The sequence below is a fragment of the Pleurodeles waltl genome, chromosome 8, assembly GCF_031143425.1.
Source record: "Pleurodeles waltl isolate 20211129_DDA chromosome 8, aPleWal1.hap1.20221129, whole genome shotgun sequence".
NCBI lineage: Eukaryota > Metazoa > Chordata > Amphibia > Caudata > Salamandridae > Pleurodeles > Pleurodeles waltl.
Genome location: NC_090447.1, coordinates 69,150,325 through 69,167,412, shown reverse-complemented (window position 1 = coordinate 69,167,412; position 17,088 = coordinate 69,150,325). Strand labels below are relative to the sequence as shown.

The following is a 17,088-nucleotide window of genomic DNA, read 5'->3' as shown; positions in this document are numbered from 1 at the left end:
GTGTGTTAGGCTGGATAAGGAGCCTTCATTCAATGGAAGAAGTTAAGGTGATTTAAAACAAGGTGGACCATGTGGTGCAATAGAGGACAATTGCACCTATGGCTGTCCTTATTCTTTGGCTTTCTCCATTGATTCGTTCGAGACCTGGTATGTTTGATGTACTCCCAGTTGCACATCTGACTTCTCCCTCTGCTGTGCAATAATTCCAGTTTCCATCAGGGTTCATCTCCACTAACCTTGTTTGCGCCTGGCAGTCTGTCCTGTTCCGGGCATGCATTCAGTAGCGCCTGCCTCGAACAGCAGAGATGGGATGTCGCAGGCTTTCTCGATGACTACTGGAGCACTGGGCTACAGAGAGTTTAATTTCTTCTCTTGTGATTGTGCTAAGTGCATAGCTTCTGCTTGAGGCCTCTGTTCTTCGACCACTGACTTGATGTGCGAGTCACTCTGAGGTTTGTCCAGTGCTTAATTTGTAAATCAAAACGTGCCGGTGCCCAAAACCCTCCTCTTAAACACGCGGCTGTTGCATTTAAATGTGCGGCCACGGAATACTGAGGCAGCGTAATCCTGAAACCATCTCCGGCCTCCGCAATCCGTTTACAGCCACTCCCTGCCCCTTCAGCTCACTCCTGCAGCTTTCTGCTTTCTACCATTGTGACGCTTTTTCGTTTTTCTCTCCCTCCGTCTTTCCCATGTGTGTCTTTTGCTCGCAGCAAATGCTTGAGGCTCCAAAATAAGTGCCGGTGCTCAGCCCCGGAAACAACAAGCACAAATTAAGCACTGGGTTTGTCCAACACTGGGATCCACTCGGTTTCCCCCTCAGTGGTTGGTCATCGGGAGACGGGGGGTACTGTTGGAGGAAGTAATGGATCCTTCCAGTCAGATGGCCCGGGCCCTGATAGATTTTCTGACTCAGACTGTTGGGTCAGGTGGGAACAACATTACTGAAGACTTACAATGAAGCAAAGATGTTGGGGAAATTTCTTGACTACCAGCAGCATGCTATAACTCCTGTGCACGATAAAGTGGCAAGCCTACCTTCCAATACCGCTCTTTCCGCGCTGTTTTGGAGAGGTGGGGAGCCCCTCCCCAATCTATCCAGTTATATTCTATTCAGTGGAATTTATCATTCAGTTCTGGACTCCTGAGCGTGGGTGCAACTCCTCTGCAGGGTGACACTGGTTCAACCTGGTACTGTTAGGCTAGGGAAGGAATATGGGCAAGAATGCCCACCCATTGCCAGTGCTTAATTTGTAAATAAAAACGTGCCGGTGCTCAAAGGTCTCCTCTGAAACTCGCAGCTGCTGCAGTTAAATGTGCGAGCGCCGAATACTGAGGCCGCGTAATCCTGACGCCATCTCGGGCCTCTTCAATCCATTTACAGCCACTCACTGCCCCGTCAGCTCACTCTCGCAGCTTTCAGCTTTCTTTGTGACGCTTTTTCTTTTTTCTCTTCTTCCGTCTTTCTCATGTGTGTCTTTTGCTGCAGTAAATGCTTGAGGCAGAAGAATAAGCGCGGGCCCTCGAAATTCAGTGCCGGTGCTCGGCACCGGAGATCACCGGCTCAAATTCAGCCCAGCCCATTGCTTTCACACTTTATTTTGAGCCTCTGGTGTGCTGTGTCATAGTGGATCCACACCTCCATGGAGCCGGTGCCTTGGTAGATTGCGCCCTGGTAAATGCAGTCAGATGGATGGGGGTGATACGGTGGGCACCGGATTACGTGGAGCACATCACCCCTATTTTAGGTGAAGGTTCCGCCTGTAGCTGGCCAAGGAGCCTCTGCCTTACTGGGGTGTGTGCGTTGCTAAGACTCGCTCACAGTTCTTAGCACCCAGCCTGGGTGCAGTATTCACCGACCCCCAGAATGATGTGAGGCCCCGTTGCATACTTCCCTTTTCTCTGACGGGGGCGCTGCAGTTTTTGAGATTATTTTTTTAATCGAAGTTTTTTTATATATATATTTTATAGAGCATTCTTTTGTTTTTTTAGAGGTTTTTTAAAAGAATGAGAGCGAACTTCAAACCCTGTCTGAGGGAAGGACATCCATAACTGCCCAGCCCCTCCCTGGGGGGGGCATTTCTCTCGTCTGTGTTTGAAGTTACCTCTGGGCTTTGGTGCTCCTCAATCCTTGGGCCTAATCCCGACTGATAGACAGGCTGCGGGTGGACAGATGCGCGTCCAATGCCTTCACGGGAGGGGGCGCTACACTTGTACAGGGCACTCAGGAATTACAATTCGGAAAGCAGCCATTGTGGTGATAGCTTGGAAAGACCGACTGACTTTAGAGGTTCCCTCCCCAATGGGGAGCGGTGGCTTTGGCCAGGGTACCACCCCACCCCCAGCGGGGGTGTCTTAGACTGGGACCCCTTTGGAACTTTCATATTCTAGACCTAGCGGAGCAGAATATCACTCAGAGACTTCACCATTTACTAACTGATCATAACCTGCAAACTGCACCCGTGCTGGCAGCTCACACGTGCTGTCTGTCAGTGGCTGTGCTGCTAACTGAAGGAGGGTGCACCCCACAGTGTATCCTGCTGGAGGCTAGGGTACATGCACAGTGTGCACTGCTGGAGGCTAGGGTCCATGCACAGTGTGCACTGCTGGAGGCTGGGGTACATGCACAGTGTACCCTACAGGAGGCTAGGGTACATGCACAGTGTGCACTGCTGGAGGCTGGGGTACATGCGCAGTGTACTAGGGTACATGCACAGTGTACCCTACAGGAGGCTAGGGTACATGCACAGTGTACTAGGGTACATGCACAGTGTACCCTACAGGAGGCTAGGGGACATGCACAGCGTGCCCTGCTGGAGGCTAGGGTACATCCAGTGTACCCTACAGGAGGCTAGGGTACATGCACAGTGTACACTGCTGGAGGCTAGGGTACATGCACAGTGTACTAGGGTACATGCACAGTGTACCCTACAGGCGGTTAGGGGACATGCACAGCGTGCCCTGCTGGAGGCTAGGGTACATCCAGTGTACCCTACAGGAGGCTAGGGTACATGCACAGTGTACACTGCTGGAGGCTAGGGTACATGCACAGTGTACTAGGGTACATGCACAGTGTACCCTACAGGAGGCTAGTGTACATGCACAGTGCACACTGCTGGAGGCTAGGGTACATCCACAGTGTATCCTGCTGGAAGCTAGAGTGCATGCACAGTGTACCCTGCTGGAAGGAAGGGTGCATGCACAGTGTATCCTGCTGGAGGCTAGGGTACATGCGCAGTGTATCCTGCTGGAGGCTAGGGTACATGCACAGTGTCCCCTGCTGGAGGCTAGGGTACATCCACAGTGTATCCTGCTGGAGGCTAGGGTGCATCTACAGTGTACTAGGGTACATGCACAGTGTACCCTACAGGAGGCTAGGGTACATGCACAGTGTACACTGCTGGAGGCTAGGGTACATCCACAGTGTACCCTGCTGGAGGCTAGGGTACATCCACAGCGTACCCTGCTGGAGGTTAGGACACATCCACAGCGTACCCTGCTGGAGGTTAGGACACATGCACAATGTACCCTGCTGGAGGCTAGGGTGCATGCACAGTGTACTAGGTTACATGCACAGTGTGCACTGCTGGAGGCTAGGGTCCATGCACAGTGTGCACTGCTGGAGGCTGGGGTACATGCGCAGTGTACTAGGGTACATGCACAGTGTACCCTACAGGAGGCTAGGGTACATGCACAGTGCACTGCTGGAGGCTGGGGTACATGCGCAGTGTACTAGGGTACATGCACAGTGTACCCTACAGGAGGCTAGGGTACATGCACAGTGTACTAGGGTACATGCACAGTGTACCCTACAGGAGGCTAGGGGACATGCACAGCGTGCCCTGCTGGAGGCTAGGGTACATCCAGTGTACCCTACAGGAGGCTAGGGTACATGCACAGTGTACACTGCTGGAGGCTAGGGTACATGCACAGTGTACTAGGGTACATGCACAGTGTACCCTACAGGCGGTTAGGGGACATGCACAGCGTGCCCTGCTGGAGGCTAGGGTACATCCAGTGTACCCTACAGGAGGCTAGGGTACATGCACAGTGTACACTGCTGGAGGCTAGGGTACATGCACAGTGTACTAGGGTACATGCACAGTGTACCCTACAGGAGGCTAGTGTACATGCACAGTGCACACTGCTGGAGGCTAGGGTACATCCACAGTGTATCCTGCTGGAAGCTAGAGTGCATGCACAGTGTACCCTACAGGAGGCTAAGGTACATGCACAGCGTACCCTGCTGGAGGCTAGGGTACATCCACAGTGTATCCTGCTGGAGGCTAGGGTACATACGCAGTGTAACCTGCTGGAGGCTAGGGTACATGCGCAGTGTAACCTGCTGGAGGCTAGGGTGCATGCGCACCGTACCCTGCTGGAGGCTAGGGGACATGCGCAGTGTACCCTACAGGAGGCTAGGGTACATGCACAGTGTATCCTGCTGGAGGCTAGGGTACATGCACAGTGTAATAGGGTACATGCACAGTGTACCCTACAGGAGGCTAGGGTACATGCACAGCGTACACTGCTGGAGGCTAGGGTACATGCACAGCGTACCCTGCTGGAGGCTAGGGTACATGCACAGTGTATCCTGCTGGAGGCTAGGGTGCATCTACAGTGTACTAGGGTACATACACAGTGTACCCTACAGGAGGCTAGGGTACATGCACAGTGTACACTGCTGGAGGCTAGGGTACATCCACAGTGTATCCTGCTGGAGGCTAGGGTACATCCACAGCGTACCCTGCTGGAGGCTAGGACACATGCACAGTGTACCCTGCTGGAGGCTAGTGTACATCCACAGTGTATCCTGCTGGAGGCTAGGGTACATCCACAGTGTACCCGGCTGGAGGCTAGGGTGCATGCACAGCGTACCCTGCTGGAGGCTAGGGGACATGGCAGTGTACCCTACAGGAGGCTAGGGTACATGCACAGTGTATCCTGCTGGAGGCTAGGGTACATGCACAGTGTACCCTACAGGAGGCTAGGGTACATGCACAGTGTACACTGCTGGAGGCTAGGGTACATGCACAGCGTATCCTGCTGGAGGCTAGGGTACATGCGCAGTGTAACCTGCTGGAGGCTAGGGTACATGCACAGTGTACCCTACAAGAGGCTAGGGTACATGCACAGTGTATCCTGCTGGAGGCTAGGGTACATGCACAGTGTACTAGGGTACATGCACAGTGTACCCTACAGGCAGCTAGGGGGCATGCACAGCATACCCTGCTGGAGGCTAGGGTACATGCGCAGTGTAACCTGCTGGAGGCTAGGGTACATGCGCAGCGTACCCTGCTGGAGGCTAGGGTGCATGCACAGCGTACCCTGCTGGAGGCTAGGGGACATGCGCAGTGTACCCTACAGGAGGCTAGGGTACATGCACAGTGTATCCTGCTGGAGGCTAGGGTACATGCACAGTGTACTAGGGTACATGCACAGTGTACCCTACAGGAGGCTAGGGTACATGCACAGTGTACACTGCTGGAGGCTAGGGTACATGCACAGCGTACCCTGCTGGAGGCTAGGGTACATGCACAGTGTATCCTGCTGGAGGCTAGGGTACATGCACAGTGTATCCTGCTGGAGGCTAGGGCACATGCACAGTGTACTAGGGTACATGCACACTGTACCCTACAGGAGGCTAGGGTACATGCACAGTGTACACTGCTGGAGGCTAGGGTACATGCACAGCGTACCCTGCTGGAGGCTAGGGTGCATGCACAGTGTACTAGGGTACATGCACAGTGTACCCTACAGGAGGCTAGGGTACATGCACAGTGTACACTGCTGGAGGCTAGGATACATGCACAGCGTACCCTGCTGGAGGCTAGGGTACATCTACAGTGTATCCTGCTGGAGACTAGGGTGCATGCACAGTGTACTAGGGTACATGCACAGTGTACCCTACAGGAGGCTAGGGTACATGCATAGTGTACACTGCTGGAGGCTAGGGTCCATGCACAGTGTACCCTACAGGAGGCTAAGGTAGATGCACAGTGTATCCTGCTGGAGGCTAGGGTACATGCACAGTGTACTAGGGTACATGCACAGTGTACCCTACAGGAGGCTAGGGTACATGCACAGTGTACACTGCTGGAGGCTAGGGTACATGCCAACATGCCCTGCTGGAGGCTAGGGTACATGCACAGTGTATCCTGCTGGAGGCTAGGGTACATGCACAGTGTACTAGGGTACATTCACAGTGTACCCTACAGGAGGCTTGGGTACATGCACAGTGTATCCTGCTGGAGCCTGGAGTACATGCACAGTGTACCCTGCTGTAGGCTAGGGTGCACCCCACAGTGAACCCTGCTGAAGGCTATGGCACATGCACAGTGTACCCTGCTGGAAGGAAGGGTGCATGCACAGTGTATCCCGCTGGAGGCTAGGGTACATGCACAGTGTAATCTGCTGGAGGCTAGGGTGCATGCACAGTGTACCCTACTGGAGGCTAGGGTGCATGCACAGTGTATCCTGCTGGAAGCTAGAGTGCATGCACAGTGTACCCTACAGGAGGCTAAGGTACATGCACAGCGTACCCTGCTGGAGGCTAGGGTACATACGCAGTGTAACCTGCTGGAGGCTAGGGTACATGCGCAGTGTAACCTGCTGGAGGCTAGAGTGCATGCACAGTGTACCCTACAGGAGGCTAAGGTACATGCACAGCGTACCCTGCTGGAGGCTAGGGTACATCCACAGTGTATCCTGCTGGAGGCTAGGGTACATACGCAGTGTAACCTGCTGGAGGCTAGGGTACATGCGCAGTGTAACCTGCTGGAGGCTAGGGTGCATGCGCACCGTACCCTGCTGGAGGCTAGGGGACATGCGCAGTGTACCCTACAGGAGGCTAGGGTACATGCACAGTGTATCCTGCTGGAGGCTAGGGTACATGCACAGTGTACCCTACAGGAGGCTAGGGTACATGCACAGCGTACACTGCTGGAGGCTAGGGTACATGCACAGCGTACCCTGCTGGAGGCTAGGGTACATGCACAGTGTATCCTGCTGGAGGCTAGGGTGCATCTACAGTGTACTAGGGTACATACACAGTGTACCCTACAGGAGGCTAGGGTACATGCACAGTGTACACTGCTGGAGGCTAGGGTACATCCACAGTGTATCCTGCTGGAGGCTAGGGTACATCCACAGCGTACCCTGCTGGAGGCTAGGACACATGCACAGTGTACCCTGCTGGAGGCTAGTGTACATCCACAGTGTATCCTGCTGGAGGCTAGGGTACATCCACAGTGTACCCGGCTGGAGGCTAGGGTGCATGCACAGCGTACCCTGCTGGAGGCTAGGGGACATGGCAGTGTACCCTACAGGAGGCTAGGGTACATGCACAGTGTATCCTGCTGGAGGCTAGTGTACATGCACAGTGTACCCTACAGGAGGCTAGGGTACATGCACAGTGTACACTGCTGGAGGCTAGGGTACATGCACAGCGTATCCTGCTGGAGGCTAGGGTACATGCGCAGTGTAACCTGCTGGAGGCTAGGGTACATGCACAGTGTACCCTACAAGAGGCTAGGGTACATGCACAGTGTATCCTGCTGGAGGCTAGGGTACATGCACAGTGTACTAGGGTACATGCACAGTGTACCCTACAGGCAGCTAGGGGGCATGCACAGCATACCCTGCTGGAGGCTAGGGTACATGCGCAGTGTAACCTGCTGGAGGCTAGGGTACATGCGCAGCGTACCCTGCTGGAGGCTAGGGTGCATGCACAGCGTACCCTGCTGGAGGCTAGGGGACATGCGCAGTGTACCCTACAGGAGGCTAGGGTACATGCACAGTGTATCCTGCTGGAGGCTAGGGTACATGCACAGTGTACACTGCTGGAGGCTAGGGTACATGCACAGCGTACCCTGCTGGAGGCTAGGGTACATGCACAGTGTATCCTGCTGGAGGCTAGGGTACATGCACAGTGTATCCTGCTGGAGGCTAGGGCACATGCACAGTGTACTAGGGTACATGCACACTGTACCCTACAGGAGGCTAGGGTACATGCACAGTGTACACTGCTGGAGGCTAGGGTACATGCACAGCGTACCCTGCTGGAGGCTAGGGTGCATGCACAGTGTACTAGGGTACATGCACAGTGTACCCTACAGGAGGCTAGGGTACATGCACAGTGTACACTGCTGGAGGCTAGGATACATGCACAGCGTACCCTGCTGGAGGCTAGGGTACATCTACAGTGTATCCTGCTGGAGACTAGGGTGCATGCACAGTGTACTAGGGTACATGCACAGTGTACCCTACAGGAGGCTAGGGTACATGCATAGTGTACACTGCTGGAGGCTAGGGTCCATGCACAGTGTACCCTACAGGAGGCTAAGGTAGATGCACAGTGTATCCTGCTGGAGGCTAGGGTACATGCACAGTGTACTAGGGTACATGCACAGTGTACCCTACAGGAGGCTAGGGTACATGCACAGTGTACACTGCTGGAGGCTAGGGTACATGCCAACATGCCCTGCTGGAGGCTAGGGTACATGCACAGTGTATCCTGCTGGAGGCTAGGGTACATGCACAGTGTACTAGGGTACATTCACAGTGTACCCTACAGGAGGCTTGGGTACATGCACAGTGTATCCTGCTGGAGCCTGGAGTACATGCACAGTGTACCCTGCTGTAGGCTAGGGTGCACCCCACAGTGAACCCTGCTGAAGGCTATGGCACATGCACAGTGTACCCTGCTGGAAGGAAGGGTGCATGCACAGTGTATCCCGCTGGAGGCTAGGGTACATGCACAGTGTAATCTGCTGGAGGCTAGGGTGCATGCACAGTGTACCCTACTGGAGGCTAGGGTGCATGCACAGTGTATCCTGTTGGAGGCTAGGGTGCATGCGCAGTGTAACCTGCTGGAGGCTAGGGTGCATGCGCAGCGTACCCTGCTGGAGGCTAGGGTGCATGCGCAGCGTACCCTGCTGGACGCTAGGGTGCATGCGCAGCGTACCCTGCTGAAGGCTAGGGTGCATGCGCAGCGTACCCTACTGGAGGCTAGGGTACATGCACAGCGTACGCTGCTGGATCCTAGGGTGCATGCATAGTGTAACCTGCTGGAGGCTAGGGTGCATGCACAGCGTACCCTGCTGGAGAATAGGGTGCATGCACAGCGTACCCTGCTGGAGGCTAGAGTGCATGCGCAGCGTGCCCTGCTGGAGGCTAGGGTGCATGCGCAGTGTATCCTGCTGGAAGCTAGAGTGCATGCACAGTGTACCCTACAGGAGGCTAAGGTACATGCACAGCGTACCCTGCTGGAGGCTAGGGTGCATGCGCAGCGTACCCTGCTGGAGGCTAGGGTGCATGCGCAGCGTACCCTGCTGGAGGCTAGGGTACATGCACAGTGTATCCTGCTGGAGGCTAGAGTACATGCACAGTGTACTAGGGTACATGCACAGTGTACCCTACAGGAGGCTAGGGTACATGCACAGTGTATCCTGCTGGAGCCTGGAGTACATGCACAGTGTACCCTGCTGTAGGCTAGGGTGCACCCCACAGTGTACCCTGCTGAAGGCTATGGCACATGCACAGTGTACCCTGCTGGACGCTAGGGTACATGCGCAGTGTAACCTGCTGGAGGCTAGGGTACATGCACAGTGTACCCTACAGGAGGCTAGGGTACATGCACAGTGTATCCTGCTGGAGGCTAGGGTACATGCACAGTGTACTAGGGTACATGCACAGTGTACCCTACAGGCAGCTAGGGTGCATGCACAGCATACCCTGCTGAAGGCTAGGGTACATGCGCAGTGTAACCTGCTGGAGGCTAAGGTACATGCACAGTGTACCCCAGAGGAGGCTAGGGTACATGCACAGTGTATCCTGCTGGAGGCTAGGGTACATGCACAGTGTACTAGGGTACATGCACACTGTACCCTACAGGAGGCTAGGGTACATGCACAGTGTACACTGCTGGAGGCTAGGGTACATGCACAGCGTACCCTGCTGGAGGCTAGGGTGCATGCACAGTGTACTAGGGTACATGCACAGTGTACCCTACAGGAGGCTAGGGTACATGCACAGTGTACACTGCTGGAGGCTAGGATACATGCACAGCGTACCCTGCTGGAGGCTAGGGTACATCCACAGTGTATCCTGCTGGAGGCTAGGGTACATGCGCAGTGGAACCTGCTGGAGGCTAGGGTACATGCACAGTGTACCCTACAGGAGGCTAGGGTACGTGCACATTGTATCCTGCTGGAGGCTAGGGTACATGCACAGTGTACTAGGGTACATGCACAGTGTACCCTACAGGCAGCTAGGGTGCATGCACAGCGTACCCTGCTGGAGGCTAGGGTACATGCGCAGTGTAACCTGCTGGAGGCTAGGGTACATGCACAGTGTACCCTAGAGGAGGCTAGGGTACATGCAGTGTATCCTGCTGGAGGCTAGGGCACATGCACAGTGTACTAGGGTACATGCACACTGTACCCTACAGGAGGCTAGGGTACATGCACAGTGTACACTGCTGGAGGCTAGGGTACATGCACAGCGTACCCTGCTGGAGGCTAGGGTGCATGCACAGTGTACTAGGGTACATGCACAGTGTACCCTACAGGAGGCTAGGGTACATGCGCAGTGTAACCTGCTGGAGGCTAGGGTACATGCACAGTGTACCCTAGAGGAGGCTAGGGTACATGCAGTGTATCCTGCTGGAGGCTAGGGCACATGCACAGTGTACTAGGGTACATGCACACTGTACCCTACAGGAGGCTAAGGTACATGCACAGCGTACCCTGCTGGAGGCTAGGGTACATCCACAGTGTATCCTGCTGGAGGCTAGGGTACATGCGCAGTGTAACCTGCTGGAGGCTAGGGTACATGTGCAGTGTAACCTGCTGGAGGCTAGAGTACATGCACAGTGTACTAGGGTACATGCACAGTGTACCCTACAGGAGGCTAGGGTACATGCACAGTGTATCCTGCTGGAGCCTGGAGTACATGCACAGTGTACCCTGCTGTAGGCTAGGGTGCACCCCACAGTGTACCCTGCTGAAGGCTATGGTACATGCACAGTGTACCCTGCTGGACGCTAGGGTACATGCGCAGTGTAACCTGCTGGAGGCTAGGGTACATGCACAGTGTACCCTACAGGAGGCTAGGGTACATGCACAGTGTATCCTGCTGGAGGCTAGGGTACATGCACAGTGTACTAGGGTACATGCACAGTGTACCCTACAGGCAGCTAGGGTGCATGCACAGCATACCCTGCTGAAGGCTAGGGTACATGCGCAGTGTAACCTGCTGGAGGCTAAGGTACATGCACAGTGTACCCTAGAGGAGGCTAGGGTACATGCACAGTGTATCCTGCTGGAGGCTAGGGTACATGCACAGTGTACTAGGGTACATGCACACTGTACCCTACAGGAGGCTAGGGTACATGCACAGTGTACACTGCTGGAGTCTAGGGTACATGCACAGCGTACCCTGCTGGAGGCTAGGGTGCATGCACAGTGTACTAGGGCACATGCACAGTGTACCCTACAGGAGGCTAGGGTACATGCACAGTGTACACTGCTGGAGGCTAGGATACATGCACAGCGTACCCTGCTGGAGGCTAGGGTACATCCACAGTGTATCCTGCTGGAGGCTAGGGTACATGCGCAGTGGAACCTGCTGGAGGCTAGGGTACATGCGCAGCGTACCCTGCTGGAGGCTAGGGTGCATGCACAGCGTACTCTGCTGGAGGCTAGGGGACATGCGCAGTGTACCCTACAGGAGGCTAGGGTACATGTACAGTGTATCCTGCTGGAGGCTAGGGTACATGCACAGTGTACTAGGGTACATGCACAGTGTACCCTACAGGAGGCTAGGGTACATGCACAGTGTACACTGCTGGAGGCTAGGGTACATGCACAGCGTACCCTGCTGGAGGCTAGGGTACATGCACAGTGTATCCTGCTGGAGGCTAGAGTACATGCGCAGTGTAACCTGCTGGAGGCTAGGGTACATGCACAGTGTACCCTACAGGAGGCTAGGGTACATGCACAGTGTATCCTGCTGGAGGCTAGGGCACATGCACAGTGTACTAGGGTACATGCACACTGTACCCTACAGGAGGCTAGGGTACATGCACAGTGTACACTGCTGGAGGCTAGGGTACATGCACAGCGTACCCTGCTGGAGGCTAGGGTGCATGCACAGTGTACTAGGGTAAATGCACAGTGTACCCTACAGGAGGCTAGGGTACATGCACAGTGTACACTGCTGGAGGCTAGGATACATGCACAGCGTACCCTGCTGGAGGCTAGGGTACATCCACAATGTATCCTGCTGGAGATTAGGGTGCATGCACAGTGTACTAGGGTACATGCACAGTGTACCCTACAGGAGGCTAGGGTACATGCACAGTGTACACTGCTGGAGGCTAGGGTCCATGCACAGTGTACCCTACAGGAGGCTAAGGTAGATGCACAGTGTATCCTGCTGGAGGCTAGGGTACATGCACAGTGTACTAGGGTACATGCACAGTGTACCCTACAGGAGGCTAGGGTACATGCACAGTGTACACTGCTGGAGGCTAGGGTACATGCCAGCATGCCCTGCTGGAGGCTAGGGTACATGCACAGTGTATCCTGCTGGAGGCTAGGGTACATGCACAGTGTACTAGGGTACATGCACAGTGTACCCTACAGGAGGCTAGGGTACATGCACAGTGTATCCTGCTGGAGCCTGGAGTACATGCACAGTGTACCCTGCTGTAGGCTAGGGTGCACCCCACAGTGAACCCTGCTGAAGGCTATGGCACATGCACAGTGTACTCTGCTGGAAGGAAGGGTGCATGCACAGTGTATCCCGCTGGAGGCTAGGGTGCATGCGCAGTGTAACCTGCTGGAGGCTAGGGTGCATGCACAGTGTAATCTGCTGGAGGCTAGGGTGCATGCACAGTGTACCCTGCTGGAGGCTAGGGTGCATGCACAGTGTATCCTGCTGGAGGCTAGGGTGCATGCGCAGTGTAACCTGCTGGAGGCTAGGGTGCATGCACAGTGTACCCTGCTGGACGCTAGGGTGCATGCGCAGCGTACCCTGCTGAAGGCTAGGGTGCATGCGCAGCGTACCCTACTGGAGGCTAGGGTACATGCACAGCGTACGCTGCTGGATCCTAGGGTGCATGCATAGTGTAACCTGCTGGAGGCTAGGGTGCATGCACAGCGTACCCTGCTGGAGAATAGGGTGCATGCACAGCGTACCCTGCTGGAGGCTAGGGTGCATGCGCAGTGTGCCCTGCTGGAGGCTAGGGTCCATGCACAGGGTGCATGTGCAGTGTACTCTGCTGGAGGCTAGGGTGCATGCGCAGCGTACCCTGCTGGAGGCTAGGGTGCATGCACAGTGTATCCTGCTGGAGGCTAGAGTACATGCACAGTGTACTAGGGTACATGCACAGTGTACCCTACAGGAGGCTAGGGTACATGCACAGTGTATCCTGCTGGAGCCTGGAGTACATGCACAGTGTACCCTGCTGTAGGCTAGGGTGCACCCCACAGTGTACCCTGCTGAAGGCTATGGTACATGCACAGTGTACCCTGCTGGACGCTAGGGTACATGCGCAGTGTAACCTGCTGGAGGCTAGGGTACATGCACAGTGTACCCTACAGGAGGCTAGGGTACATGCACAGTGTATCCTGCTGGAGGCTAGGGTACATGCACAGTGTACTAGGGTACATGCACAGTGTACCCTACAGGCAGCTAGGGTGCATGCACAGCATACCCTGCTGAAGGCTAGGGTACATGCGCAGTGTAACCTGCTGGAGGCTAAGGTACATGCACAGTGTACCCTAGAGGAGGCTAGGGTACATGCACAGTGTATCCTGCTGGAGGCTAGGGTACATGCACAGTGTACTAGGGTACATGCACACTGTACCCTACAGGAGGCTAGGGTACATGCACAGTGTACACTGCTGGAGGCTAGGGTACATGCACAGCGTACCCTGCTGGAGGCTAGGGTGCATGCACAGTGTACTAGGGTACATGCACAGTGTACCCTACAGGAGGCTAGGGTACATGCACAGTGTACACTGCTGGAGGCTAGGATACATGCACAGCGTACCCTGCTGGAGGCTAGGGTACATCCACAGTGTATCCTGCTGGAGGCTAGGGTACATGCGCAGTGGAACCTGCTGGAGGCTAGGGTACATGCACAGTGTACCCTACAGGAGGCTAGGGTACATGCACAGTGTATCCTGCTGGAGGCTAGGGTACATGCACAGTGTACTAGGGTACATGCACAGTGTACCCTACAGGCAGCTAGGGTGCATGCACAGCGTACCCTGCTGGAGGCTAGGGTACATGCACAGTGTATCCTGCTGGAGGCTAGGGTACATGCACAGTGTACTAGGGTACATGCACAGTGTACCCTACAGGAGGCTAGGGTACATGCACAGTGTATCCTGCTGGAGCCTGGAGTACATGCACAGTGTACCCTGCTGTAGGCTAGGGTGCACCCCACAGTGAACCCTGCTGAAGGCTATGGCACATGCACAGTGTACCCTGCTGGAAGGAAGGGTGCATGCACAGTGTATCCCGCTGGAGGCTAGGGTGCATGCGCAGTGTAACCTGCTGGAGGCTAGGGTGCATGCACAGTGTAATCTGCTGGAGGCTAGGGTGCATGCACAGTGTACCCTGCTGGAGGCTAGGGTGCATGCACAGTGTATCCTGCTGGAGGCTAGGGTGCATGCGCAGTGTAACCTGCTGGAGGCTAGGGTGCATGCACAGTGTACCCTGCTGGACGCTAGGGTGCATGCGCAGCGTACCCTGCTGAAGGCTAGGGTGCATGCGCAGCGTACCCTACTGGAGGCTAGGGTACATGCACAGCGTACGCTGCTGGATCCTAGGGTGCATGCATAGTGTAACCTGCTGGAGGCTAGGGTGCATGCACAGCGTACCCTGCTGGAGAATAGGGTGCATGCACAGCGTACCCTGCTGGAGGCTAGGGTGCATGCGCAGTGTGCCCTGCTGGAGGCTAGGGTCCATGCACAGGGTGCATGTGCAGTGTACTCTGCTGGAGGCTAGGGTGCATGCGCAGCGTACCCTGCTGGAGGCTAGGGTGCATGCACAGTGTATCCTGCTGGAGGCTAGAGTACATGCACAGTGTACTAGGGTACATGCACAGTGTACCCTACAGGAGGCTAGGGTACATGCACAGTGTATCCTGCTGGAGCCTGGAGTACATGCACAGTGTACCCTGCTGTAGGCTAGGGTGCACCCCACAGTGTACCCTGCTGAAGGCTATGGTACATGCACAGTGTACCCTGCTGGACGCTAGGGTACATGCGCAGTGTAACCTGCTGGAGGCTAGGGTACATGCACAGTGTACCCTACAGGAGGCTAGGGTACATGCACAGTGTATCCTGCTGGAGGCTAGGGTACATGCACAGTGTACTAGGGTACATGCACAGTGTACCCTACAGGCAGCTAGGGTGCATGCACAGTATACCCTGCTGAAGGCTAGGGTACATGCGCAGTGTAACCTGCTGGAGGCTAGGGTACATGCAGTGTATCCTGCTGGAGGCTAGGGCACATGCACAGTGTACTAGGGTACATGCACACTGTACCCTACAGGAGGCTAGGGTACATGCACAGTGTACACTGCTGGAGGCTAGGGTACATGCACAGCGTACCCTGCTGGAGGCTAGGGTGCATGCACAGTGTACTAGGGTACATGCACAGTGTACCCTACAGGAGGCTAGGGTACATGCACAGTGTACACTGCTGGAGGCTAGGATACATGCACAGCGTACCCTGCTGGAGGCTAGGGTACATCCACAGTGTATCCTGCTGGAGGCTAGGGTACATGCGCAGTGGAACCTGCTGGAGGCTAGGGTACATGCACAGTGTACCCTACAGGAGGCTAGGGTACATGCACAGTGTATCCTGCTGGAGGCTAGGGTACATGCACAGTGTACTAGGGTACATGCACAGTGTACCCTACAGGCAGCTAGGGTGCATGCACAGCGTACCCTGCTGGAGGCTAGGGTACATGCACAGTGTATCCTGCTGGAGGCTAGGGTACATGCACAGTGTACTAGGGTACATGCACAGTGTACCCTACAGGAGGCTAGGGTACATGCACAGCGTACCCTGCTGGAGGCTAGGGTGCATGCACAGTGTACTAGGGTACATGCACAGTGTACCCTACAGGAGGCTAGGGTACATGCACAGTGTACACTGCTGGAGGCTAGGATACATGCACAGCGTACCCTGCTGGAGGCTAGGGTACATCCACAGTGTATCCTGCTGGAGACTAGGGTGCATGCACAGTGTACTAGGGTACATGCACAGTGTACCCTACAGGAGGCTAGGGTACATGCACAGTGTACACTGCTGGAGGCTAGGGTACATGCACAGTGTACACTGCTGGAGGCTAGGGTCCATGCACAGTGTACCCTACAGGAGGCTAAGGTAGATGCACAGTGTATCCTGCTGGAGGCTAGGGTACATGCACAGTGTACACTGCTGGAGGCTAGGGTACATGCCAGCATGCCCTGCTGGAGGCTAGGGTACATGCACAGTGTATCCTGCTGGAGGCTAGGGTACATGCACAGTGTACTAGGGTACATGCACAGTGTACCCTACAGGAGGCTAGGGTACATGCACAGTGTATCCTGCTGGAGCCTGGAGTATATGCACAGTGTACCCTGCTGTAGGCTAGGGTGCACCCCACAGTGAACCCTGCTGAAGGCTATGGCACATGCACAGTGTACCCTGCTGGAAGGAAGGGTGCATGCACAGTGTATCCCGCTGGAGGCTAGGGTGCATGCACAGTGTAATCTGCTGGAGGCTAGGGTGCATGCACAGTGTACCCTGCTGGAGGCTAGGGTGCATGCACAGTGTATCCTGCTGGAGGCTAGGGTGCATGCGCAGTGTAACCTGCTGGAGGGTAGGGTGCATGCACAGTGTACCCTGCTGGAGGCTAAGGTGCATGCGCAGCGTACCCTGCTGAAGACTAGGGTGCATGCGCAGCGTACCCTACTGGAGGCTAGGGTACATGCACAGCGTACGCTGCTGGAGGCTAGGGTGCATGCATAGTGTAACCTGCTGGAGGCTAGGGTGCATGCACAGCGTACCCTGCTGGAGAAT

General features: G+C 55.3%; 1 protein-coding gene across 10 annotated transcripts in view; it reads left to right on the top strand.

Annotated features, from left to right (window-relative positions):
• STIM1 (stromal interaction molecule 1) overlaps positions 1-17,088 on the top strand; it is a 390,030-nt gene that overhangs the window by 335,520 nt on the left and 37,422 nt on the right. The window lies entirely within an intron of this gene.